The following is a 25,009-nucleotide window of genomic DNA, read 5'->3' on the forward strand; positions in this document are numbered from 1 at the left end:
TCTCCTTTCTCTGTTCCTGTTCTCAGTCTCCCATGTCACACAACAGTAACAAAATGACTAAAATCTTACTCACTGAATTTACTGTATGAGCCAAAAGCAAGTGCTCTGGCAGCTCAGCAAACTAACCACATCTGAGTCTCCAAGACAGCACCGGCTGAAAGTTCTCCATGGAGTTGAGAGAAGAATGCATAGTACATCTTTTCTCAAATATCCACTTGGCTAATCCCATCACCTCCTTCAAGTCTGGTCAAAGCTTACATTCTCAATGAGGCACACACTGACTCTTGTATTTAGTGCTGCAATCCGCCCACCCTTCAACCCAGATCCTGGCACTCCCAGTCTTTCTATCTTTAGTTTTTTCTATGTTATTTATCATCTTCTATGATATTAGCATGTCTACTGATTATATTTATTTTCTGTTGCCACATTCCCCTTGAATGTAAGCTCCATGAGGGCAAGGATCTCAGTGTGTTTACCAGAGTGTCTCAAGCCCCAAGTACTGTGTGTAGCACATTGCAGATGCTCAATAAATATTCGTAGACTGAATGAATATTATTCTATCACCCCTCTTTTAGTTAACTTTTGGAGTAGGGTGGCTAGAATCTCAGTGGAGTTTTGCAGGCATCTGGAGAAGAATTATAAACAAAGACCTCTTATGTACACTCAAATAGGGTGGCAGTCCGCAAATGAAATATCAATCTTAAAATGCCTATTGTGGTCCAGGAATTTTGCTGGGTTCTAGAGAAACAGAGATGAATAAGCCATTGCTTCTGCTCTCAGTTTACCATCTATTAGAGGGACAGCTGGATGAAGAATGCCTCATAATACAGTGTGATTGTTGCTAAAATAGGGATATCAACCTAGAGCAGTGAGATGGGAAGTTCCATTGAACACAGCACAATTCTCCTGAATAGTTCTCTATCCTGAGGTAGCCAAAGTGGATCCTAGGAGAAGGCTGACATGTATTGAGGCACCAAGAAGAGACCTTACATTTGCTATTAACTCCTCTCCTTTCACTGAATGGAGTCTTCTCATTAGGGCCTTTTCTTGCCTCTGGTATTGCAATTTGAGCCAGCAAGCAGAGTTGGAGGAATGCATCAGTAAAGTGAAACTCACCTATTGAGTCTTTCGGCCTCCAGTTCTCTGGTCAGAGTATAGGCCTCCTTCCCTTTTCTGCATCAGTTACTGAAGGTTTTAGGTCTCATCATACCTATATCTGCCCAGCCTGCTTAATGAGGTTCTGAATAAATCAGTCTCCTTCATCTTTCCTTCTATGATTCTAGAAAAATGGTCCGTTTTGCATTTTCTTGGTATTGCTTTACTGTTAGTTATTTGTATCTTGACTTATCTTTGCTGAATGAGAAGCAGATGGCAGATGACTCATCAGTACAATCATTATGACTTTCTTTGCTGCTCATAATGTCAGATTCCTGGCCTAAATGTTTCTTACCACTTCTGCTTCAGATGAGTCATATGACTTCAGGTGGTGGATTAGAATCACGGCTTTCTCTCCGCTCACCAGCTCCAAGTATCTGCTTTTAGGTGGTTTGATGACTGTTTAGAAGTTATGCCCCGGCCTAACTGGGACAAGTTTTGCTTTTGGATATCTAATTTCTATTATTAGCAAATACTGTCATATTGATCGTTACCCTAAACATGTACAAACCATCCAAAGACTTTATGAGTGAAGATGTGTCTCAGGCATCTACCCCTATATCCTGTGTTCTCTGTGACTTTGGAAAGTGAAAAACCAATGAGTTACTTTGCTTCATTGTGACACTTTTACTGATTTCTTAAGACAGAGGCTGGGAAACACAAGGGAAAGTACCTAAACATTTCCCTACAAGCTTACAAAGAAGGAAGGTTCTTTGGTCAAATTTGTTTTTGTATACCCAGCTCCTAACAGAGCTGCACATACAGTAGGTATCTAATAGAGGTTATGAATTAATGAACAAGAGAAGGCATGGGTTTAAGAATAAAAGAGTTCTCTGGTGGACTAGTGGGTTAAGGACTTGGCATTTTCATTGCTGTAGCTTGGGTCACTGCTGTGGTTTGGATTTGATCCATAGCCCAGGAAATTTTTCATGCCGTGGGTGTGGCCAAGAAAAAAAAGACATGGGTTGGCCTGCTTAATGACATGACAGTCAACGTGAGACCTGGCAATGCAATTTTTATGTCTACAGGACAGAAGAATTATGCGAGCCAATTATCTGTTAATGAGAGGTCTTATAGGGCAAATTGAACGGCTGAGCATTTTAAGGTTTAACAAAATGTGTAAACAATAACTTTTCCCAAGATTACAGGGAGAGAAAATTGCCTTAGGAGTATATTGAGTAAGTACCATCTACAAAGTTCAAGCTGAGGGGCTGTAAATCAGAATTTCCTGGATGCCTCCCATGACACTGCCTTCCTTATTCACCTGGTCAGTAATCCCCATCAATAGGGCTTGTCTTCAAAGTCAAGGGGCATGTCTCTTTATAGACAGCACTCATCCATGGGGGTAAAGAAAGAGCAGTAAGAATTTTCTCAAGGCTTCTCCTTTTGTAGGTCTTTTTCACCTTGGTGAGCACATGGGTATCAGTCTGAGGCAGAATTTCCCAACTTATGTCTGTGGATTTCTATACCACTTAAAGTCCAAGCTCAGCTGTCATTGTTTATTTCCAAACTGCTTAGTTTTTCTTCTTGGTATTTATTACTACCTTAAGTGATGTATTACCTTAGTTGTCACTATCTGCTTCTGTCACTAATAGTATAGGTTCCGAGCGAACAGGGACATATTCATGACTTTTTAGACATGAAAATAGTGTTGGGCATATACTAGACACTTCATAAATATTTGAATAAATGAAGGAGTGTCAGGAGGTGAGAAGAGATTTCTGTGGACAAATTCATTTTGAAAATGCTGGATTAAAAAAAGAAAGAAGGAGTTCCCTTGTGGTGCAGCAGCTTAAGGATCCAGTATCATCACTGCAGTGGCTTGGGTTGCTGCTGTGGTGTGGGTTTGATCCCTGGTTTGAGAACTTCCACATGCTCATAAAAGAGAGAGAGAGAAAGAGAGAGAGAATGCCAGATAAACAAAGCTAAATAGTTTTCTCTACAGCAGGACTCATTGGTGCTTTAATAAATTAATTGTATTACAAATATCAAGAAGGGGAAAAACCGGCTATGTGTCATTAACTTCTTTTATCACAGAACTTTTTTTTCCTAGCACTATTGATCTAAAGGTATGAGTTAAGTGCATTTCAGTGCAGAGAACAAATAGGGGAGATCTTAGAGAGACTTATTTCTGCAGGAGAAAGGCATACTGGATCTCTGGAGGGAGTCCCTAGAAGACAGGTTGAAGAAGGCTGGCCTTGAGTAAGGAGAATCTGGGGAGGAGGGAGGCCTGGAGGAAGAATGGTACAGGAGAGGATTTGCAAAGGTAGATTTTGCTTACCTCGTTATGCTCACCTAGATGTGAACAGACCATCAATGTAAGGCATGATTGCTTTTTACAAAGTATTGTGTAACCAATATTCAGGAAAAAAAAACCCAGTATTACCAGAGGCCACCTTTTTTTCAGTTTTTATCATTTGGCTTTGTTGATTTTCCATATCTTACACTTAAATTTTTTTTAAATTAATTAAATTTCAAGTTGAAATATAGTTTATTTACAATGTTTTAGTTTCAAATATACAGCAAAGTGATTCAGTTACACACACACACACACACACACATGCATATATATATATATTCTTTTTCAGATTCTTTTCCATTATTGGTTATTATAAGATACTGCACATATTTCCCTGTGCTATACAGGACATTGTTGGTTATCTATTTTCTATATAGCAGTGTGTATATGTTAATCCCAAACTCCTAATTTATTTCCCCCCCACACCCTTTCCCCCTTGCTAACCATAGGTTTGTTTTCTATTTCTGCAGTCTGTTTCTGTTTTGTAAATAAATTCATTAGTATCACTTTTTTTTTTAGATTCCACAATAAGTGATACCATATGGCATTTATCTCTCTGACTTACTTAATACGATAATCTCTAGGTCTATTCATGTTGCTGCAGATGGCATTATTTTATTCCTTTTTATGGCTGAGTAATATTTCAGTGTGTGTATGTGACACATCTTTATGCATTCATCCGTGGATGGCCATTTAGGTTGCCTCCATGTGTCAGCCATTGTAAATAGCATTGCAATGAACACTGGTGTGCATGTATCTTTTCAAATTATGGTTTTCACTGGGTATATGCCGAGGAGTGGAATTGCAGGAGCATATGGTAACTCTATTTTTACTTTTTAAAGAAATTACATACTGATGTGCATAGTATCTGCACCAATATACATGCCCACCAACAATGGAGGAGAGTTCCCTTTGCTCCATACCTTCTCTAGCATTTATTATTTGTAGATTTTTTAATGACAGCCATCTGAATGGTGCAATGTGCTACCTCATTGTAGTTTTGATTTGAACTTTTCTAATAATCAGTGATGTTTAGCATCTTCATGTGCCTGGGCCACCTGCAGGTCTTCTTTGGATGAATGTCTGTTTAGGTCTTCTGCCCATTTTTTGATTGGGTTTGTTTTTTACTTTTTTTTACATTATCTGCATCATTCCATTTTCTTTCTTTATATTAACTATTTTTTCTATTTTTTTTTTTTTTTTTTTTGTCTTTTGTCTTTAGGGCCACACCTGCAGCATATGGAAGTTCCCAGTCTAGGGATCTAATCAGAGCTGTAGCCGCCGGCCTACACCACAGCCACAGCAGTGCAGAATCTGAGCGTGTCTGCAACCTACACCACAGCTCATGGCAATGCCAGATCCTTAACCCACTGAGCAAGGCCAGGTATTGAACCCTCAACCTCATGGTTCCTAGTTGGAATCATTAACCACTAAGCCATGATAGGAAGGCCTATTTCTTCTATTTTTTGAGACAAATACTTACAATCATCATGTTAAAAACAAACAGGTATATTTTAAGAGATTGAGAAAAAGTTGGAATTTAACAGTGCCAAACTAGAAGTGGTTAGTAGTGCTCCACCAACAGGAGCTCAGGGAGGCTTTTATAGAGAAAAGGCAGAAGCAAAGCAAGGAAATTATTTGACAGGCAATAGCTTAAATATTCGCTTTGTTTGTGATTAGCTATACTTAGGTTTTGGCTTCCTTTCCTCGACACATTTATAGGCTTAGGTTTTGGTTTGCTTGTATAGGCGTCTAGGTATTAAAATCACTTCGGTCTAACAGCTCTCTGTTTAATTAATTTAAAGATTGCTTTTGGTCCATTTTTCCTAATAGGAAATATATGATTTCTAGCAATTGTATAGGCTATACATTTCTAAGTACTTCTTAATTATCATTCCTCATGTTTTAATGCATCACATTTTTATTATCATAAAATATGTTTGTTTTTAATTGTGATTTTTTAAGCATATTAAAATATGTTTAAAATTTTAATTGTGATTTTTTTTTTTCTTTGACCAATAGGTTCTTCCTTTCTTTTTTTTTCTGGCTGTGCCCACGGCATACAAAAGTTCCCATGCCAAGGATCAAACCCATGTCACAGCAGTGACCTGAGCCACAGCAGTGACAACACCAGATACTTAACCCAGTGAGCCACCAGGGAACTCAGGTACCTATAGGTTCTTTAAGGATATTGTCTAATTTCCAAAATTATGGGGATTTTTCAATTATCTTTCTTTGTTTTTAGCTTAATTCAAGTTGGCAGATAATATACTCTGAATTATGTATCCTTTGAAATTTCTGACACTTGATTTATTGGGTTAATTTTGCTAAAGGTTACATGTACATATGTAAAGATTGTGTATCCTGTAGTTTTTAGGTCCAGTGTTGTATAAATGTCAATTAGGTTAAGCTTGTCTTTTTTTTTTTTCTGTAAGCTTTTGAGATAATTTTTTGAAATCTCCAACAATTGATATGAATATGTTTACTCCTCTATTGAGTTTTGCAACCTTTGCATTATGTATTTTGATGTTATTAGGTACATACAAATTTAGAATATTTATGTTTATTTCATGAAATACACTGTTATTTTAAAAGGCTCCTCGGTATATCTAATAATATGTTTTACATTGTTTACTTTAAATCATTATAGACCTCAACTTCTTGTTAATGTTAATATGATATACACTTTTTTCTATCCTTTTAAACTTTCTATATCCCTAAGATTAAGGTGTTTCTGTTTTAAAAACAATGTCTTTGCTTTCAATTTTTTCTTCAGTCCTGTCAATCTTTACCTTTTCAATTAGAGATTTTAGTCTATTTGTGTTTTATGTAAGTACAGATAGTTTACATTATTATCTATCATCTTGCTATTTGTTTTCCCTTTCTTTCTTTCTTTCTTTCTTTCTTTCTTTCTTTCTTTCTTTCTTTCTTTCTTTCTTTCTTTCTTTCTTTCTTTCTTCTTTCTTTCTTTCTTTCTTTCTTTCTTTCTGTCATTCTTTCTGTCTTTCCTTCCTTCCTTCCCTCCCTCCTTCCCTCTTTCTTTTTCTTTCTTTCTTTCTTTCTTTCTTTCTTTCTTTCTTTCTTTCTTTCTTTCTTTCTTTCTTTCTTTCTTCTTCCTTTCTTTCTTTCTTTCTTTCTTCTTTCTTTCTTTCTTTTCTTTCTTTTTCTTTCTTTCTTTCTTTCTTTCTTTCTTTCTTTCTTTCTCTTTCTTTCTTTCTTTTTCTTTCTTTCTTTCCTTCCTTCCTTCCTTCCTTCTTTCTTTCTCTTCCTTCCTTCCTTCCTTCTTTCCTTTCTCTTTCTCTCTCTCTCCTCTCCCTTCCTTCCTTCCTTCCTTCCTTAAATGTCTACGCCTGTGGCATATGGAAATTCCTGGGTTAGAGGTTGAATCTGAGCTGCAACTGCTGGCCCATACCACAGCCACAGCAATGCCAGACCCTTAACGCACTGAGCCAGTCCAGGGATTCAACCTGCATCCTCATGGAGACAATATCAGGTCATTAATCCTTTGAGCCACAGTGGGAACACCACTATTTGTTTTCTATTCCACAAGTTTTATGTTTCTTTTCCTCTCCTTTATTGCATGCTTTTTGATTGTTACAATTGCTTTATACACATTATTCTGGTAACATGTATTTTGTATACCTTACATATATTATCTCTATATTTATAATCTATATCAACTATTGTAATAGTTACTCTAGAGATCATATGCATGGTATTTTGTTACTTCCCAAGGAGCCCAAACAATGTTAGGACAATAGAAAATGTTAACTGCACTTATCCTCTTATCTGCTTTTTGTGCAATTGTTAGTATTTTAATTTTACATGTATTTAAAACTCCATAAGATGTTATTCTTGTTTTGTATCAATATACATTTAGGTTTATCCATTTTTTTCTTTTTTCTGTCACTCGTCACTCCTCCCTGCGTTTTTCTCTTCATGGGGATTTTTTTTCTTTCTTCCAGAAAAATTGCCTTTAGTACTTATTATAGTGTGGGTCTGCTGGTTTAAAAAAAAATATTTCTCAGTAATTTTTTAACTGGACTGTATTTATTTCACTTTCACTTTTGAAGTCTCTTTTCACTGTATGTAGAAATTTAGTTTGGCAGTTATTTATTTTAGTAATTTGACAATATCATTGCATTGTTTCCTGCCTTCCATAGTTTCTGCTGAGAATTTAATTATCATTCTTATTATTTTTCTTTAAAGAAAATTCATTTTTATTCCTTCTGTCTCCTCTAAGATTTTCTACTTAGCGTTGGCTTTTAGTACTGTTTAAAAACTCTGAAATGCTCAGGATAAATATTTGCATTTATCCTGCTTACTTCATAGAACTTTTTGAATGTGTGTATTGATATCTTTCATTAGTTTTGGAAAATAATTGGCCATTATCTCTTAAATATTGCTTCTATCATATCACATCTCCTTCTCTCCTTATGAGACTTTACTTATATGTCATTTAAAACTTTCAGTGTGTTCCATTTGTCATTATGTCCTTTTCCCCACCTTTGTTTTCTATACCTAGCATAATTTTTTTCTAACTTATTTTCTGTTTTACTATCTTCTGTTGACACTAACTGTTTTGTTTTCACTTTCAGTTGTTGAAATTTTTTTAGTTCTAGGATATCCATTTGATTCTTTTACTGGGTTTCAGTTCTCTGATGAAATTTTCCAACTTATAATCTATTTTTTATATATATTAATAACAATTATTTTAAAAGCCATGCCTTATCAATCCAACATTTGTGTTATTTGTGGTTGTTTTGTTTCCATTATCTAATTTTCCTCTTGATCCTGCTCCTTGGAATTCCTGGTGATTTTATAATTAATGAATGGGCAATATGAGTCTATATGAGGAATTATAGACTTCTGATCACATCCTTGTAGAAAGGATTATTCTATTCTCTTATAGGCAGCTAGTGTAATGGCCAGCACCTTAATAAAAACAGGATATAGGCAGATGTGAGGCTGAATTGAAGTTTGGGTACAGGTTCCTATATCTCTGGTTGGCCACTACCACAAAGGTATAACCCTTTAGCATTCTCATCTTAAAGTCATGGGTGTTTACCAGGAACCCTCCTTCTTGGTTAGTCGTAAATTACAGTATTTGTGTCCTTAGCACCATGATAATTACCAATGTGTCTTCTTTTCATTTCAGTGATTTTCTGTTTGGTTTCTTGGGAAATCCTTTGAACCTTAGGCTTACTTATCTATCTCCTGCCCACATCTGGGATTTTGACCTCTTAGATCCTGGATACCTTGGGCACCTCAAACATCAATTTTTGTTTCTTCAGTGCTTTGAGATTTCTATAAGGTCTGCAAGGTTCTTTACCCGTTAGCAGGGATCCTTTACCATCCCTGGCCCCCAAATTTCTTGCCCAATACTAGGCTCTGATATGGTAGAAGTAGACTCAAAGTCAGATCGTTTCCCTGTAGTTCTCTTTTCTGATCTGGTTTCCTCAAGTTCTGGTTGTTTTGGTAGCTCTTTAAATGTCATCAGATATTATCTGAGGTCTTTAGTGTTTTTAAGCTGAAGGGTGAGTTTGCTATAGATACTACATTACACTTGGAGGTGAGATGATACCAAATTAAATATTATCATTTATTTATTGAAAATTAAGTGCCAGGAAGTGTAAAGAATTTGTTGTATATCCATTCATGTATTAGACAAATATTTATTGAGCATCTACTAAGTGTCCAATACTGTTTAAGCACATGGACTACATTAGTGAAAAACATCATCAAAATGGCTGCCCTGGTACATCTTCAATTCTGGTTAAGTGAGAATAGAGATGGATAGTCAACGTTATCAATCTTCATCAAAGATAGACAATAAATATTACCCATCTTCATCTTGGTTTTGTCAGATGATAAAATCAAGGCAGAGATCTTTTAACTCACCCAGGGCCAAATGCTTAATGAGTAATAAAACTAGAGTTTGCACACACACAGCTCTCTTTGAAGCCTTATACTATTCTGTACAAAGAATAGTCATACTTATTCGATCTTTCTCAAGAGTGAGAACTTGGCTATTTATATATTTTGAAAATCTTGGAAGAATTGTCTGTATGGACTTAAGGTATTATTCATGAAATAGGAACACTCTTTTATGAATTTTTATAGATGTGTCTGTTCTGTAATGATCACTTTACATAAACCTTTTCTTTCAAAACCAAAAATTGAGACAGGCACAAGTTTCTGTGGAGGGGTTGGCCTTGCTTTGCAGTACTCATCCTCATACTTGAGCCAACTCATTATTTCTGGCTCTTGTTTTCCCTAATTCTCAAGCAGCACCATGGTTTCTAGTAATCACTGATAAATGGTGTGATTGTACTTCTCTGCTTGATTCTTATTATACCCCTCATGACATGATTTTGGCTTTTGCCTTTTAGTTCTACATACCACAAGTGAAGGTAGGAAGCCCACCTCCATGCAGTCTTCCCACCATTATGACTGAATAGCCTTAGGCTGATATTTAAATATTCCAGTTGCCCACATAAGTCAAATTCTTTGCACTTGAGTTCCCTATGACTCTCCAGATACACAGAGTAAATTGCTTTTTAATCTGGTATTTATTTTCACTTGACTCATTTTTAAAGTCTTCTTCATTTTTTTTCCTGTTCATTTATAACTCTATTAGCTTAGAAACACCATTCATTTTGTAAGCAGCACTTTAAACACATTTCATCTATCAGGATTAATTTTTCTGAATGCACCACCAAATAAATACATTAAAAACAACTGTAACACTTCATTAATCAAATTGTCAACTTCTGCAGATGTGAAATGTCCCCCCACCTTTAAAATTCTCTTCCTTTGCTTGTGAGTGCTTGTCTGTTTGTCTAAAATATTAAAAGTGGTATAAAACACTATCATTCTATTAGAATATGCATGCAGGATTTGAAGGTGCAATCCATTATAATTAAGGTTAATTAATTATTACATGGTCAAATGAGCAACAAATGTACATGCAAAATCTAAAAAGTTAATTATTTGAAAATTGGTTAATCAATTGTGCATTCAAATGCACATTTGTTTTAGCATGCAGACACTTTGCACTTTTATAAGGGATTACTCTAGATAAAAAACCATTAAAATACTTTTGAAATATCTCTGTTCTAAGGGGAAAGAAAATACATTAAGATCAAATGGGTTGGATTCTTAAAAATTATAACTGTATCTCTAATAAACAATCTTCAAAAGAAAGAAAAAAATATTCGTATGAACACTCATTTAGAATGACAGGAAAAAAAATCAGCCCAGATTCCCTACTTTGTAGGAGACATTCAACATGAACATAATTAAAAGAAAATCTCCACCATGTTAAGTGGCCTGCCACCTGCATAAAGTCCCCCAAAGGCCAATATCCAGATGGAATTGCTCTCTTTTAAAAACAAACTAGAACCAGGTAGGGATGTACAAATCCCCAGTCAGCTAAGCAGTTTCAAGCAAGCCCTTTTCATCTTTGAATTTCACAAAGTGCAAAAAACTTTTTTGGGGGGGAGTACAAGAGGCTGTTGCAGTGGCATTAATAAGAAAAAAAAATCCTAGCAAATTACAGGAAAGACATGAAAAGAATGGTTGCTAAAAAAGAGCCCATGCTGCAAGTTTTCTTTTTCTTTTTTCTTTTCTTTTTTTTGTACATTCATAAGGGAGTCACATCTATTGGAAGCACAGTAACTGTTTTATTGACAGAAACAATAGTTTTTTTTCACTCAGGATGATTTCCAGAAGTCCTCTGGGGGAGAAGCTGGAGTAAAATGGTTTAATTTGGAAGAGGGAGGGCAGTGTCATGGTAGAGTAAAAGCACAGAGGTGAAAATGAACTTGTTCCACTGTGACAAACATTCATTTTTGGGAAATAGACATTTAATTTGGACACATGAAGGGTATCAGATAGTCTCACAAATATGGACCTTATGTGATAGGTAGGGAGAATCCTTGAAGGTTTCTGGTTCAGAATCATGACTTTATTTAAGCTAAATTTACAAAAGATTAGTCTGTTTATTTTTTATTTTTTTTGTCTTTTTGCTATTTCTTGGGCCGCTCCTGCGGCATATGGAGGTTCCCAGGCTAGGGGTCGAGTCGGAGCTGTAGACACTGGCCTACACCACAGCCACAGCAACACGGCATCCGAGCCGCGTCTGCAACCTACACCACAGCTCACGGCAACGCCAGATTGTTAACCCACTGAGCAAGGGCAGGGACCGAACCCGCAACCTCATGGTTCCTAGTCGAATTCGTTAACCACTGCGCCACGACGGGAACTCCAGATTAGTCTGTTTAAAAGAGATTGGAGAAAAGCATTTGGGACAAGGAGACTTGTTAGAGGTTATTTAGTTAATTGAGATAAATATGGCTAAACTTTGAAGGAGGAGGAAAACTGAAGCAATAGATACTAGAAACATTTCAGTGATTTAATTCACATGACAGGAACAGTTAGAAATGCCTCCAATATTTAATGCCCTAAGACTGGAAACATGATGGTACCACTGGAAGAGAGAGGGAAACTGAAATACATAGTATATTCGGACTTAAGGTGATATTTAGTTTGGAAACTTTGAGCTTGAAATGGTAGCAAGGTAACAAGCAAAGGTATAGGAATTAATGAGACTCTTCTCATTGCTTTGGGGGAGTCATCTAAATTAGACTGTATCTGCTCAAAAGCAAAAAGGTTAAGAAGGGATAAAAGGTCTAAATATGAACTCTCAGGAGTCAGAGATTGAAAGTATAAGAGCACTAAGATAATAAGAGGAATCAGCAAAAGAGGCAGGAAAAAGAAAAAATTGGAAGATAACAAGAATAGCGTAGAATCACATAATCCAGCAGTGCAAATAGTAACTAAGAACAAATCTTCACAATAATAAGGGGTGAAGAAGAACAGAGTTTTGATGTGAAAGCAGTTAGAGTTTTAAAAAAGAGAGTTCAATAGGATTATAGTATAAACGAGGGTCATGGGATTAAAGTTCAAGAGCCAAAGATGTGATGTCATTAAGCAGAAATATGGAGAGCATGAGTAATGGGACAATCAATTAGTTCTTTACTAAACAACTACCACTGACTGAGCAGAAGGCATATTCAAGGTACTAGGCTACGTGACATGAGACACAATTGTTCACACTCTGGATTGGGAGGTGGAAAGAATAACATAATGTAGAAAGTTGACAGTTGGAAAGAGACCAAGCCCTATGGACAGAGGATGATGCCAAAGGCCTTAACAAAATGTAGCCATAAGCTTGGACTTAAAGGACATGAGGATATATAAACAGATGAAGTGAGAAGGGAGGGCATTCTATGTAGGAGGGGCTAGATGCTTGGAAGGTCTTTGGTGTTCTAGCAGATATGACCTAATGCCCACCCAATCTTAATCCTTCAACTCCCATTTTCTGCTATGGAATCCACATTAATTCATGCAGCAATGAAAAACTCCCGATCTCAAGTGGAGAAGGGCCCTATCTTAGTTTCAAGAAATGGATTATGATTGGCCTAAATTAGAAGTCTATTCTCATGTACCTGTGTCATTGGTTGGCCTGAGGGGCCATCTAATTTAATTCTGCCAATGAGAAATAAGAGAAAGTTTACATTATTTTTTAATTAAAAAAGATAAAACTTAGTTGGCAACACCTTTGGTCCTTTTGGATTTTCCTCCTTGTTCTGCTTTGAAAATGGACTAATTCCTCAAGAAACAGTAGCTAGCTTATATTGACAAGCAATGAAGTTAAATGTCAAGACACTAGATTTCACTGAGTAAAGAAGTAAAGCCTGAGCCTTGGTCATTTTCATGGTCCTTGAGCAGCTGCACCAGACTGGAATACCTACCCCCAGACTCCTTGTCTTGTTTTTTTAAAAAAGCACTTATTTGTAGCAACTATTTAATATTTTTTGTTGTTACCTGTTGCCAAATAATTCATAACAGACATAGATTTTGAGCAGTTATGATAATGGGACAAAGACAAGTTGAGTGGAAAAATAAATTTCTGGAGAATAGGCAGATTAGATATCTAGACTGACTGTCCTAAGAATAAAATACTGGGTAAAATTTAGAAAAAATTCCTTAATTATATTCATTAGGCAAGAAATAAGGAATACGCAAGTCAGAGACTGGGGTGTACTTGGGTGCCTAGATAACTACATTAACCACACTGAGAACCTGAGTATTGGTGTTCCTGATACTGTAAAATTCAAGGAAAGGAAAAACATTCCGGATGTCACCTAAAGTGAGAGTCTAGTAAGAAACGCCTTACATAAAACTTGGGTCACAAAGGACTCTATAACCAGAGTATGGATTGACTATAAATAAATAATCTTTTTCTTGGGGAAACTGTAAGAAAAATTGCCAGTCTCAAAACCTGTATTTTGTAGAAATATTTTAAAAAATATCCTTTGATATTTGTAACCACAATTCAGTTTTGTGCCCAAATTCATGCTGCGTGCCAAGCCAAAAATCCAAGTTGAGGATTTGGCTCAGTTGAGCCACCTGAATGGAACAGACAAATTCTTTCAGGAATAACCTACCTTTATACCATGGATTAACACATTTCCACAGATAAAATTACAGGGCATATGAGCAGTGTGCAATAATAATAATAAAAAAACCCACTAAATATAAGGATACAAGCTATTCTATGTGAGAAAGGAAGCAGAAACAGTTATTCATACTTCATATGCTGGGATAATAGGACACAGAGTATAAAATTATGTGAATATATTTTAATAAATAAAATCTAAGAAAATTTGAAAAAGCACAAAACAGAACTTCTATCAGTGAAAACTATAATTACTAAAAACTCAATAGACTAGTTAAATAACAGATTATACATATCTAAGAAAAGAATTAGCAAGTCAGAAAAAAAAACAACTGAAGAGATGATTTTAGTAGCTCAGAGAAGTAGAGAAATGAAAAAATTTCAAAGACAAGTCAAGATATATCAAGAAAAAACAGAAAGACTCAAACACATAGGGGTGTGTGTGTATGTGTACCTGTGTATACATATAGCTCAAATTTCAATTTGGGAAAAGAAGGAGAATGAAGTAGAGGAAATATTTGATGATATCATGGCTGAGAACTTTCCACAAGTGACAAACAATACCGGTATCAATCAACAAATGCAACAAATTCCAAGCAAGAAAAGTTTAAAAATTCACCTCTAAGTATATTAGAGTAAAACCGAAGAACATCAAAATCGTCCAGAGAATTATATGCCTTTTGAAAACAACTCTTGGCATGCTACTGGGCAATGGTATAAAGAGAGTGTATAACTGCATGTCTGGAACTGCCCAGCATGAGCTAGGATCTGTTAGACTCTTTGAGATGTACAATTGGGTGAGTCAAGCAACAATCCATTATAAAATGGAACTAGTTCATCTAGAATCAAGGAGCAGCAGAGGGCAAAAGCAAGCTGATTCCCATTTCATCTGCCATTATTACACCAGCAACTGCTTAGCTCACAATTTTAGTCATAATTTGGGGTTATAATAAGATGACTGAGAAAAACAAAGCCCAAACTTAGTTTATGAATGAGTCAGCTTAGTATGTTGGTGCCCACCCCAAATGGACAGCAACTTTATTCAGCCATATTTAGTGGCTTTGGAAGACTGTGTGAGAGAAAATCCCCAACATAGGCAGAACTTTGACTGACTTGTCTAGTCATTCTTTGGATAAAGGAGTATTTGGACCTATGGACATTCAGCTTGTAAGGGGAAAGACTGGATGGTTAGAGACCAAAAGATATGGGGTAGAGGCATATGGATGAATATATACAAATAGGTACAATGGTTAGAGACCTTAATATTATGTATTAACCTCTGCCAGAGAGTAGTTATCACAGAAAAGACACCAAAAAAAAAAAAAAAAAAAAAAAAGAACAAAGGAGATCAAATAACTTGGCTGAATGATGTCAATAGTGTCATCAGCTACTCTAGTGCTAGAACAACAGGCTTATTAGTGGAGTGGCCACTGGTGATAGGGATGGGGTTTTGCATGAGGGATTCCCAGTTAGTAAGACTAATATCACTGTCTTTCCAATCTGTCAGCAATGTATACCAACACTGAACTTCCAATATTGTGCCATTCCTTGAAGAGACAAACTGGCCCCATGGTGGCTTGAGGGAGCCATGTGGATACCCTGTAGCAGGTTAAGGTTTTGGTCATTTTCCCCTTAGGCTGGCTGCACCACAGCATTTTCAGTGGGCAACTCTATTGGAGCCTCCTGCCTACCCATTATCAGGGTACTGAGAGTTTCTTTTGGGGTTGTCCATCTGCCGTGGGCTGGGTGGTAGCCTCGTAGAAAGGGGAGACTGACTTCCCTACCCTGAATAGGCTCTCATTTTTAATTTTTTATTTGTTGGTAAGCCTTGCAAATTACAAAGCTGGTCTTGCCTATAAGAACTGATAGGAGCAGGCTGATGATGGTTAAGTCATTGCGGATTCATAAGTAAAGCCCTGACCTCAGTGCTCGACAGAGACTAAGTAACCCAAAATGTTAGCTGTTATTATTTTTGTCTGGACTATTAAAGAAGGAAAAATAATGCTAACTGCTTTGGAGTAACAGGCAGATTAAGTACACTATGTATGTAGGTTAAAAATGTAACTGATTTTTATCTAGGCATAGTGTAATCAAATCAAGGGCAGCAGCCAATTTCTTTCTGTGTAAATCAGGGTATACGAGTCTTATTTATTATTATATATTTTTAAATTATTTGATTTACTTAAAGTTTTACATGCTCTAGAAACCCTGTAACACAAGAAAATTAAATCTGTCAAAATTCTCCATAAAATGAAAACAGCAGCCTGGGAAGAGAAAATTAGATCTGAAATCATCAGGTCAAGGGTTCAGAAGTTTAACCTTGTTAAACCAGAAGGGGGAAAGGAATTCTAGAAACTACTTTCTTTTGAGGAAAATTATATAGCTATTATATAAGGCTGGTTCAAGTAAAGTTATAATTGGATAATGTTTATTCAAGTGGACACAAAGATTGCTTACTTCTTTCCTCTTTAACAGTCATTCAGCAAATATTTATTGAAGGCCTACTGTGTGCCAGGGACTGGAGACAAAAGAGTCTATAGATCAAAGAGTCAAAATTTCTACTCTCAAGGAGCTTACTTTTTTTTTTTTTTTTTTTTTTTTTTTTTTTTTTTTTTTTTTTTTTTTTTTTTTTTTTTTTTTTTTTTTTTGGTCTTTTTGTCTTTTTTGTTGTTGTTGTTGTTGTTGCTATCTCTTGGGCCGCTTCCGCGGCATATGGAGGTTCCCAGGCTAGGGGTTGAATCGGAGCTGTAGCCACCGGCCTACGCCAGAGCCACAGCAACGCTGGATCCGAGCCGCGTCTGCAACCTACACCACAGCTCACGGCAACGCCGGATCGTTAACCCACTGAGCAAGGGCAGGGACCGAACCCGCGACCTCATGGTTCCTAGTCGGATTCGTTAACCACTGCGCCACGACGGGAACTCCAAGGAGCTTACTTTAAAATAAGATCAAGAGAATTATAATATATTTGGAAAAATTTGTTAAATAATAGATGTTATTTCACTTTTTTATTAAAAACATTGATCATGTGTCCAATTCCATAAATTTTTACATGTGTCTGTTACTATGTAAAACCATCTAGATCATTTTAAAATATTTCAGTTTTTTTGAGAAAATTCTCTCATGCTCTTTTCAGTGAAGAGCCACATCTGTCCTCAATAGAAACTGCTATTCTGACTTATAAATTATTTTTGCCCATTAATGAATTCTTTATAAATGAAATTATATAGTATATAGTCTTATGTGTCTGGGTTCTTTTGCTAAACAAAATGTCAGTGAGAGTCACCCATTGTGTTGCATGGGTGTTTGCTCTATTTTTATTTATTTACTTATTTATTGATGAGTAGTAGTCCCTTTTCTGAATTTACCTCAATTGCTTTATCTATTGTCATGTTGATAGATATTTGGATTGTTTCTTCTTTTTTAGATTTAAAAAAATTGAAGTATGGTTGATTTACAATATTATATTAGTTTCAGGTTTACAACACAGTGATTCAATATTTTTGTAGATCATACTTCATTTGAAATTATTGCAAAATAATGGCTATTATTTCCCTGTGCTGTACAATATATCCTTGTTGCTGTTTCCTGTTTCTTGTTTCTTGATGAGTTCTGCTAGGCTTTTATCAACTTTGTTAATTTTTTTCAAAGATCTGCTGTGGCTTTTTAAATTTTCTCAATTGTTCCTATCTTTTCTTTTTCATTTATCTCTACTCAAAAAACTATGTTCTTCCTTTTACTTTCTTTGGATTGGGTGTTTTTCTAGCTTTTTGATGTAGAAACTTAGATTTTTAAAAATTTTAAACCTTCTAAATTAAATTTTATAAATTTCCTATTAGGTATTACTTTAGTTGCATTCCCTACATTTTACTGTTTTATTTTATTCAATTCAATTATTTCCTAATTTCCCTATGATTGCCTCTTCAAGTTATAAATTCTCTAAAATGTGATGCTTAATTTCCAAACAATTAGGGATTTTCTAGTTTCCTTTTTGTTATTTATTAATATAATTGCACTATGGTAAGAAGTATATTTTGCATAATTTCAATGTATTGAAAAATCTGACTTGCTTTTTTTGCCAGGATATGATCTATTTTAATAAATGTTCCTTGTGTACTTAAACACTATATATTTTGTAGGTCTTTATATATTATTATTATTATTAAAGTATAGTTGATTTACAATGTTTTGTCAAGTTCTTTTGTATAAAAAAGTGACCTGATCATACACATTTCCCTGTGCTGTACAATAGTATAGTAGTTTTTCACCAATAATGTAAGAACCCATTGCCCATCCAATACAAATATAACAGTTCGTATCCCAAAACCCCCAAAATGCCCATCTATCCCACTTCTTCCCCATCCCTCACCCCAACTCAGTAATCACAGGTCTGCTCTTTTTGGCCATGATCTGCTTCTGTTTTTTATTTGTTTGTTATTTTTAAATAGGGCCATCTATTCCATATTTTAGATTCCACAAATAAATGATATCATATGGTATCTGCCTTTTCCTTTCTGACTTACTTCACTTAGTATGAGAGTCTCTAGATCCATCCATGTTGCTGCAACGGTCTTAGTCTGTCTTTTTCATGGATGAGTAATATTCCATAATATATATGCACCACATCTTCTTAATCCATTTATCTGTTGATGGACATTTAGATTGTTTCCATGTCTTGGCTATTGCGAATAGTGCTACTGTGAACACAGGGGTGCATGTATCTTTTTCAATGAAAGTTTTGTCTGGATATATGCCCAGCAGTGGAATTGCTGGATCACATGGGAGCTCTATATTTACTTTCCTGAGGTACCTCCATACTGTTTTCTATAGTGGTTGTACCAGTTTACATTGCCAACAAGAGTGGAGGAGGATACGTTTTTCTCTACACCCTCTCCAGCATTTGCTATTTGTATCCTTAAGGATACCTTTTTGATGATTTTTTCTTGGTTATGTGTCACATTTCTGCTGTGTCCAATGTCTTGTAATATACAGCAGACATTTTGTATAAAAATTAGTAGACATTTAAGGAGATAATATATATCCCTAGGAAGTACATTATCATTTCCCTTACAGACAATCATGATCTCATTGACGTAATCAGTTGTTGAATTGGGTTAATAGTCTTCATACATTTATTAGATTTCTATTTGCTTTCTCATTTCTTGGAAAGTGTTTTGATAGTTTAGGTTATTTTAAAAAGCTGCCTAAAATTTGCCTAATGAAATTTTATTTTTCTCTTTCATGCTTCTGTAATAAGCAAAAGTAATACAAAATCGTTGCATTTTCCTTAAAGCTGGACTCAGAATCATTAAATAGACCTCAAATGTATTCCGTTCATTGCTGAAGTTCATAGTGACAACATGATAATTTTTGGTAATGCTCGTGAGCATTTGCAATGTGTTTTGGATACAGTTTTCCTTTCTCTGTGGGGGAATTGTCTATTGTGTAGATTGTGGGGATACAAAGTCTACTTCTCTTTACAATCCCTCTCTCCATCACCTATAAGTCGAGGTTTGTAAATTAGGTTCAGCCATCTGGATGCTTGAACCCAGAATTTGGAATGTAGAGGCTGTGAAACACAAGCTAGAGATCTTTAGAAGTATTGAGAGCCCAGTGGTGGCAGCATGGACTGTTCACATGTTCACAGCAGTGTATCCAGTAGGGATGGAGGCACATACCAGTGGTAGTGGGGTAACTAGACTATTCTTAGAGCATGACTTTAGTCTTGGTTCTGTTGCCCTGAATCCATTGGTTTCTGTCCATTTTTTTTTCTGAGCCTATTTCTCATCCAGCTTTCTCCTTAACTCTATAGTCCACCCAATATGTTTCTTAGAGCATTTATTTCTCAACTAACTTAGCCATAGTTGGTTTTATTTGCCGACCGGCAAGAAAATTCACTGATATAGGCACTTTTTAAATGCCAGTGACCCATTCTAGATGCTAAGATCATAGAGATAAAATATATGGTTTCTGACTTCAGAAAAGTACAATATAATGAGGAGCTGGAGGAGTTCCCACTGTGGTGGGTTAAGAATCCGATTGCAGGAGTTCCCATCATGCACTTGATTGTGCATGCTGCTATTGCAGCCGAAATGAATCTGACTGGGAATCATGAGGTTGCGGGTTTGATCCCTGGCCTCACTCAGTGGGTTAAGGATCCAGCATTGGCATGAGCTGTGGTGTAGGTCACAGATGCGGCTCGGATCTGGTGTTGCTGTGGCTCTGGCATAGGCCTGAGGCAACAACTCCAATTAGACCCCTAGCCTGGGAACATCCACATGCCATGAGTGTGGCCCTCAAAAGACCAAAAAAAAAAAGGAATCCAATTGCAGTGGCTTGGGTGACTGCTGAGGTTTGGATTCAATCTCTGGTACAGCACAACGGGTTAAAGGATTCAATATTGCCACAGCTGTGGCTTGGATTCAATCCTTGGCCCATGAACTTCCACTTGCCATGGGTATGGCCATAAAAAAATTTAAAAAAAGAGGAGCTAGATATACTAAACATAAAATTTAGTATAAATGTTTAATATATAAATATATAATGATATATACAGAGAAAATCTAATAGAGATATCTGTGAGGACAAGAGGAGTAGGAAAGGGATTCCAAATAGAGGAGATGACATGGGCTATGATAGAGAATTATATCAGGGATTACCGAGATGTCACTCAGTAATAAATAGGATGGATAGACACCTGGTGGGAGAATGGCAGGTGGTAGGGTAGAGTAAATGTGTAGATGGGTGTTGCACTAAGGGATTTAGAATTTAGAGGAGAGATTGGAATAATATTAAAAAGATTTTTTTTTTTGCCTAAAATGAAGAGGGTGGTTGAGAATGATCTAAGAAGTAAGGAAATCCAATAAGACATGGATTTTAGTAAATTTATAGCTGACATAACATCTCTCTCCACAATACCTCCTATGTTCCTTTTGTCAAATCACAAGTATAATGAAAAGCTGATTTGACTTTTTTGAGTTCCAGTTATTAAGAACCAACAAGTAAATCTCTGTATATATTTCATAATCTTAAATTGATTTGTCATGGTATTTCCCTTATATCTCACCCCTTCATGTGTCATTGGAAAGCAATATAAAAAATGACCTCAGTAGGGATGTTAGAACTTTGTAGGATCTTTCAACAAAGTGAAGAATCAGTCACTTGATTGTGCGTGCTGCTATTGCATTGCCAGAGGAATGAGTGAAAGCAGAAGTGAGGTAAGGGTAAGCATTAGATGAAAATAACCAAAGAGGTGAAATGTGCTTAGGGACAAGGAGTTATAGATAATGAGATAGTGATTGTAGAACTGTAAGTAACAGGATGTCTCAAAAAAATTAATAGAAGATAATGATCAAAGTGAAGAGGTTCCTGTGCACAGAAGGCAACATACACACACCTAAGTTCTGCAAGTGAAAGATTTTTACCACCTCCAGTTACTGTGCTCCCTTGTTGTGGGCTAGGATACAGGCAAGAGGATGGGAGACAATTGTGCTCATGGTGTTTTCTTGCTAAAGCCTACAGAGAAGTCATGGTACACATCCATTTTAGTTCCGCTTCCCCAGTACTGAAGTTCTGCTTTAACACACATTGTAGCTGAAATGTTACAGAATGAGAAAGTAGGGTGGGTGGTGATAGGAGGGGCAGGAATGGTAGGAAGGGAGAGAAGAGGAGAGGAGGGAAGTGAGAGGGGAGGAGGAAGCAGTGAACCAAGATGAGGAAGAGGGAAGTAAGGAGAGCCCCAAAAGGCAGGGAAAGAAAACAGATGAACTCAAAAAAAATAATAATAAATTGAACTAATTCCAGATACTGACTGGTTTCAACGGAAAACTGTGGGTCAGCCAGGCGCCTAAAGACTCTTTACAAAAATTTTCCAACATTGTTAAATATTTGTTGAATCAAAACAATATAAATAAACTTTTGGATTTTGAAGAGAAAGGAAGGGGAAGACTGCTGAGAATGAAAAAGAGCTGCTGCAAGAAAAGGTGATGGAAATTATAAAACATTATTGGTCTAAAATAGGAAGCAAATCATTTATAATACATGAGGTGAAAGCCAGGAAGTTTGGGGGAAAAAAGGTTAAGATTCAGAGAAGCTGCATTGCCTGTGTTGTCTGTGACATTTAATATGTTGCAAAAGAAATGTAGAAATTAAACTTTTCTGTAGAAAGAATAGCTGTGCAATGCCTCTGGGGATTTCAATTTTTTTTGGAAACTGTAGACTTGGGAAGTGTAATTCTTTTGGTGCTCTTTACTTTGCATCTTATTATGAGATTTAACTACAGTATTTAACTGCATCTTGGTTTAGCCTAAAAGCAGAGCTGGCCATGGCTTGAAAATATACACAGATACTTTTCTGAAAGGATACATACATACCAAACTGTGGCAACCATGGCAACTTTTGGGAGTGGGAATGGGGTTGGGGATGGGCAATGCTTTCACCTTTTACTTCATGCATTTTTGTGATTTATGGTAAAGGTAATTTTTAAAATTAACATTTTAAACAATTTTTACCTTCCTTCCCTCTCCCTCTTAAATCATACTTGAAATTTTTCTTAAGATTACAAAATGGATACATACTTGTTGAAAAAAATCTATGGTAATTTATTTAATTGGCTTCTAGGCACAAATATTTAGGTTGTCTCTCTCTCTCTCTCTCTTTTTTTTTGCCATTTCCAGGGCCGCTCCTGTGGCATATGGAAGTTCCCAGGCTAGGGGTCCAATCGGAGCTGCAGCCGCTGGCTTACACCAGAGCCAGAGCAATGCGGGATCTGAGTAGCGTCTGCAACCTACACCACAGCTCACGGCAACGCCAGATCCTTAACCCACTGAGCAAGGCCAGGGATCGAACCCGCAACCTCATGGTTCCTAGTTGGATTCATTAACCACTGCCACCACGACAGGAACTCCCCCCACTTTTTTTTTTTTTTTCTGTGACAACTACTGTTAAAGTGATCATGCTTGTATGTATCATTTGTTTCTGTGGTACTGTAGGATAAATTCATAGAAGCAGAATCCCTGGATCAAAGCAATTGTGCACTTTACTTTTGAGAAACACTGCTAAATAGCTTGTTGAGATATTGTAGCAATTTATACTCCCACAAAAGTGCATGTGTATGCTAATTTCACCAGAACCTGGATATTAGCATTCCTTTTAATCTTGGTGTATTTTATAAGTAAAATTGATTTATTCTTTTTTATAAAATTTATTCTTGTTTAAATTGCATTAAGTGTTAGTGATGTTGGAAATAGTTTCACATGCTTAATGGCAGTTATGTTATTTTAAAAGAAACTGATTTGTATTTCTATATAAAGCAGTATTTACCCTTTACCAAACATGTTGAAAATATTTTCTCCGGTTTGCAGTGTCTGTTAGCTTTTTTAAAGATTATTTATTTATTTGTCTTTATTTATTTTTTCAGTTTTAGGGCAACACCTACAGCATATGGAGGTTCCCAGGCTAGGCGTCAAATTGGAGGTACAGCTGCTGGCCTATACCGCAGCCACAGCAATGCAGGATTTGAGCCACGTCTGCAACCTACACCATAGCCCACGGCAATGCCAGATCCTTAATCCACTGAGTGAGGCCAGGGATCGGACCTGTGACCTCATGGTTCCTAGTTGGATTTGTCTCCACTGTGCCATGAAGGGAACTCCAGTTTTGTTTATAGTATCTCTTCATATAGAAGTATTGTAGTTTTATGAAGTCAAATGTGCCTATTTCTTCTTTAGGTTTTCATATGATCACTAGAAGACTTATAGATGTATTCTCACCTACATCACTGCCATCTTATTGGTGAGTAATGTGGGCTCACAAACTGGTCTAAAATCCACAGGACTAAATACAAAGCATTAGACAGATCACTAGCAATGAAATTGAATATGTCATAAAAACACTCCCTACAAATAAAAGTCCAGGACCAGATGGCTTCATAGGTGAATTCTACCAAACTTACAAAGAGGAACTTATGCCCATCCTCCTTAAATTTTTCAAAAGGTTGAAGAAGAAGGAACATTCCTAAAGACATTCTCTGATGCCACCATCACCCTAATGCCAAAACCAAAGATACTACCAAAAAAGAAAACTATATGCCAATATCTTTGATGAATATAGACTCAAAAGTTCTCAACAAAATTTTAGCCATCCAAATCCAACAACATATAAAAAAGATTGTACACCATGACCAGGTGGGATTCATCCCAGTTTCATAAGGATGGTTCAACACATGCAGATCAATCAACATCATACACCACATTAATAAAAGTCAAAAACCACACAATCATCTCAATAGTTGTAGAGAAAGCATTTGACAAAGTCCAACATCCATTCATGATCAAAACTCTTCCCAAAGTGGGTATAGAGGAAACATTCCTGAACATAGTTAAAGCCATTTATGACAAACCCACAGCGAAAAGAATACTCAGTGGAGAAAAGCTGAAAGCCTTCCCACTAAAATCTGGAACAAGACAAGGATGCCCACTCTCACCACTGTTATTCAATATAGTACTGGAAGTCATAGCCACAGCAATCCGACAAACAAAAGAAATAAAAGGCATCCAAATAGAAAGAGAAGGGGAAAAACTGTCACTGTATGCAGATGACATGATACTATACATAGAAAACCCTAAGGGCTCAACCCCAAAACTACTTGAACTGGTCAACGAATTCAGCAAAGTAGCAGGATATAAGATTAACATTCATTTTGTAAACTAACAATGAAATATTAGAAAAGGAATACAAAAATACAATACCTTTCAAAATTGCACCCCCAAAATAAAATACCTGTGAATATACCTGACCACAGAGGTGAAAGACTTGTATGCTGAGAACTATAAAATATTAATCAAGGAAATTAAAGAAGATGTAAAAAAATGGAAATATATTCCATGCTCCTGAGTTGGGAAGATTAATATTGGAAAAATGGCCATACTACCCAAAGCAATCCACAGATTCAATGCAATCCCTATCCAATTACCCATGACATTTTTCACAGAACTAGAACAAACAATCCAAAAATTTATATGGAACCACAA

At 36.2% G+C, this 25,009-nt stretch overlaps 1 long non-coding RNA gene across 1 annotated transcript in view; it reads left to right on the top strand.

Moving 5' to 3' along the window:
- Positions 1 to 23,916, top strand: part of LOC110262179 — a 77,447-nt gene extending 53,531 nt beyond the window's left edge. The window contains exon 5 of the long non-coding RNA XR_002346847.1: positions 23,708 to 23,916. This is a non-coding gene — a long non-coding RNA (uncharacterized LOC110262179). The remainder of the gene's footprint in view (positions 1 to 23,707) is intronic.

The sequence above is a fragment of the Sus scrofa genome, chromosome 8 (assembly GCF_000003025.6).
Source record: "Sus scrofa isolate TJ Tabasco breed Duroc chromosome 8, Sscrofa11.1, whole genome shotgun sequence".
NCBI lineage: Eukaryota > Metazoa > Chordata > Mammalia > Artiodactyla > Suidae > Sus > Sus scrofa.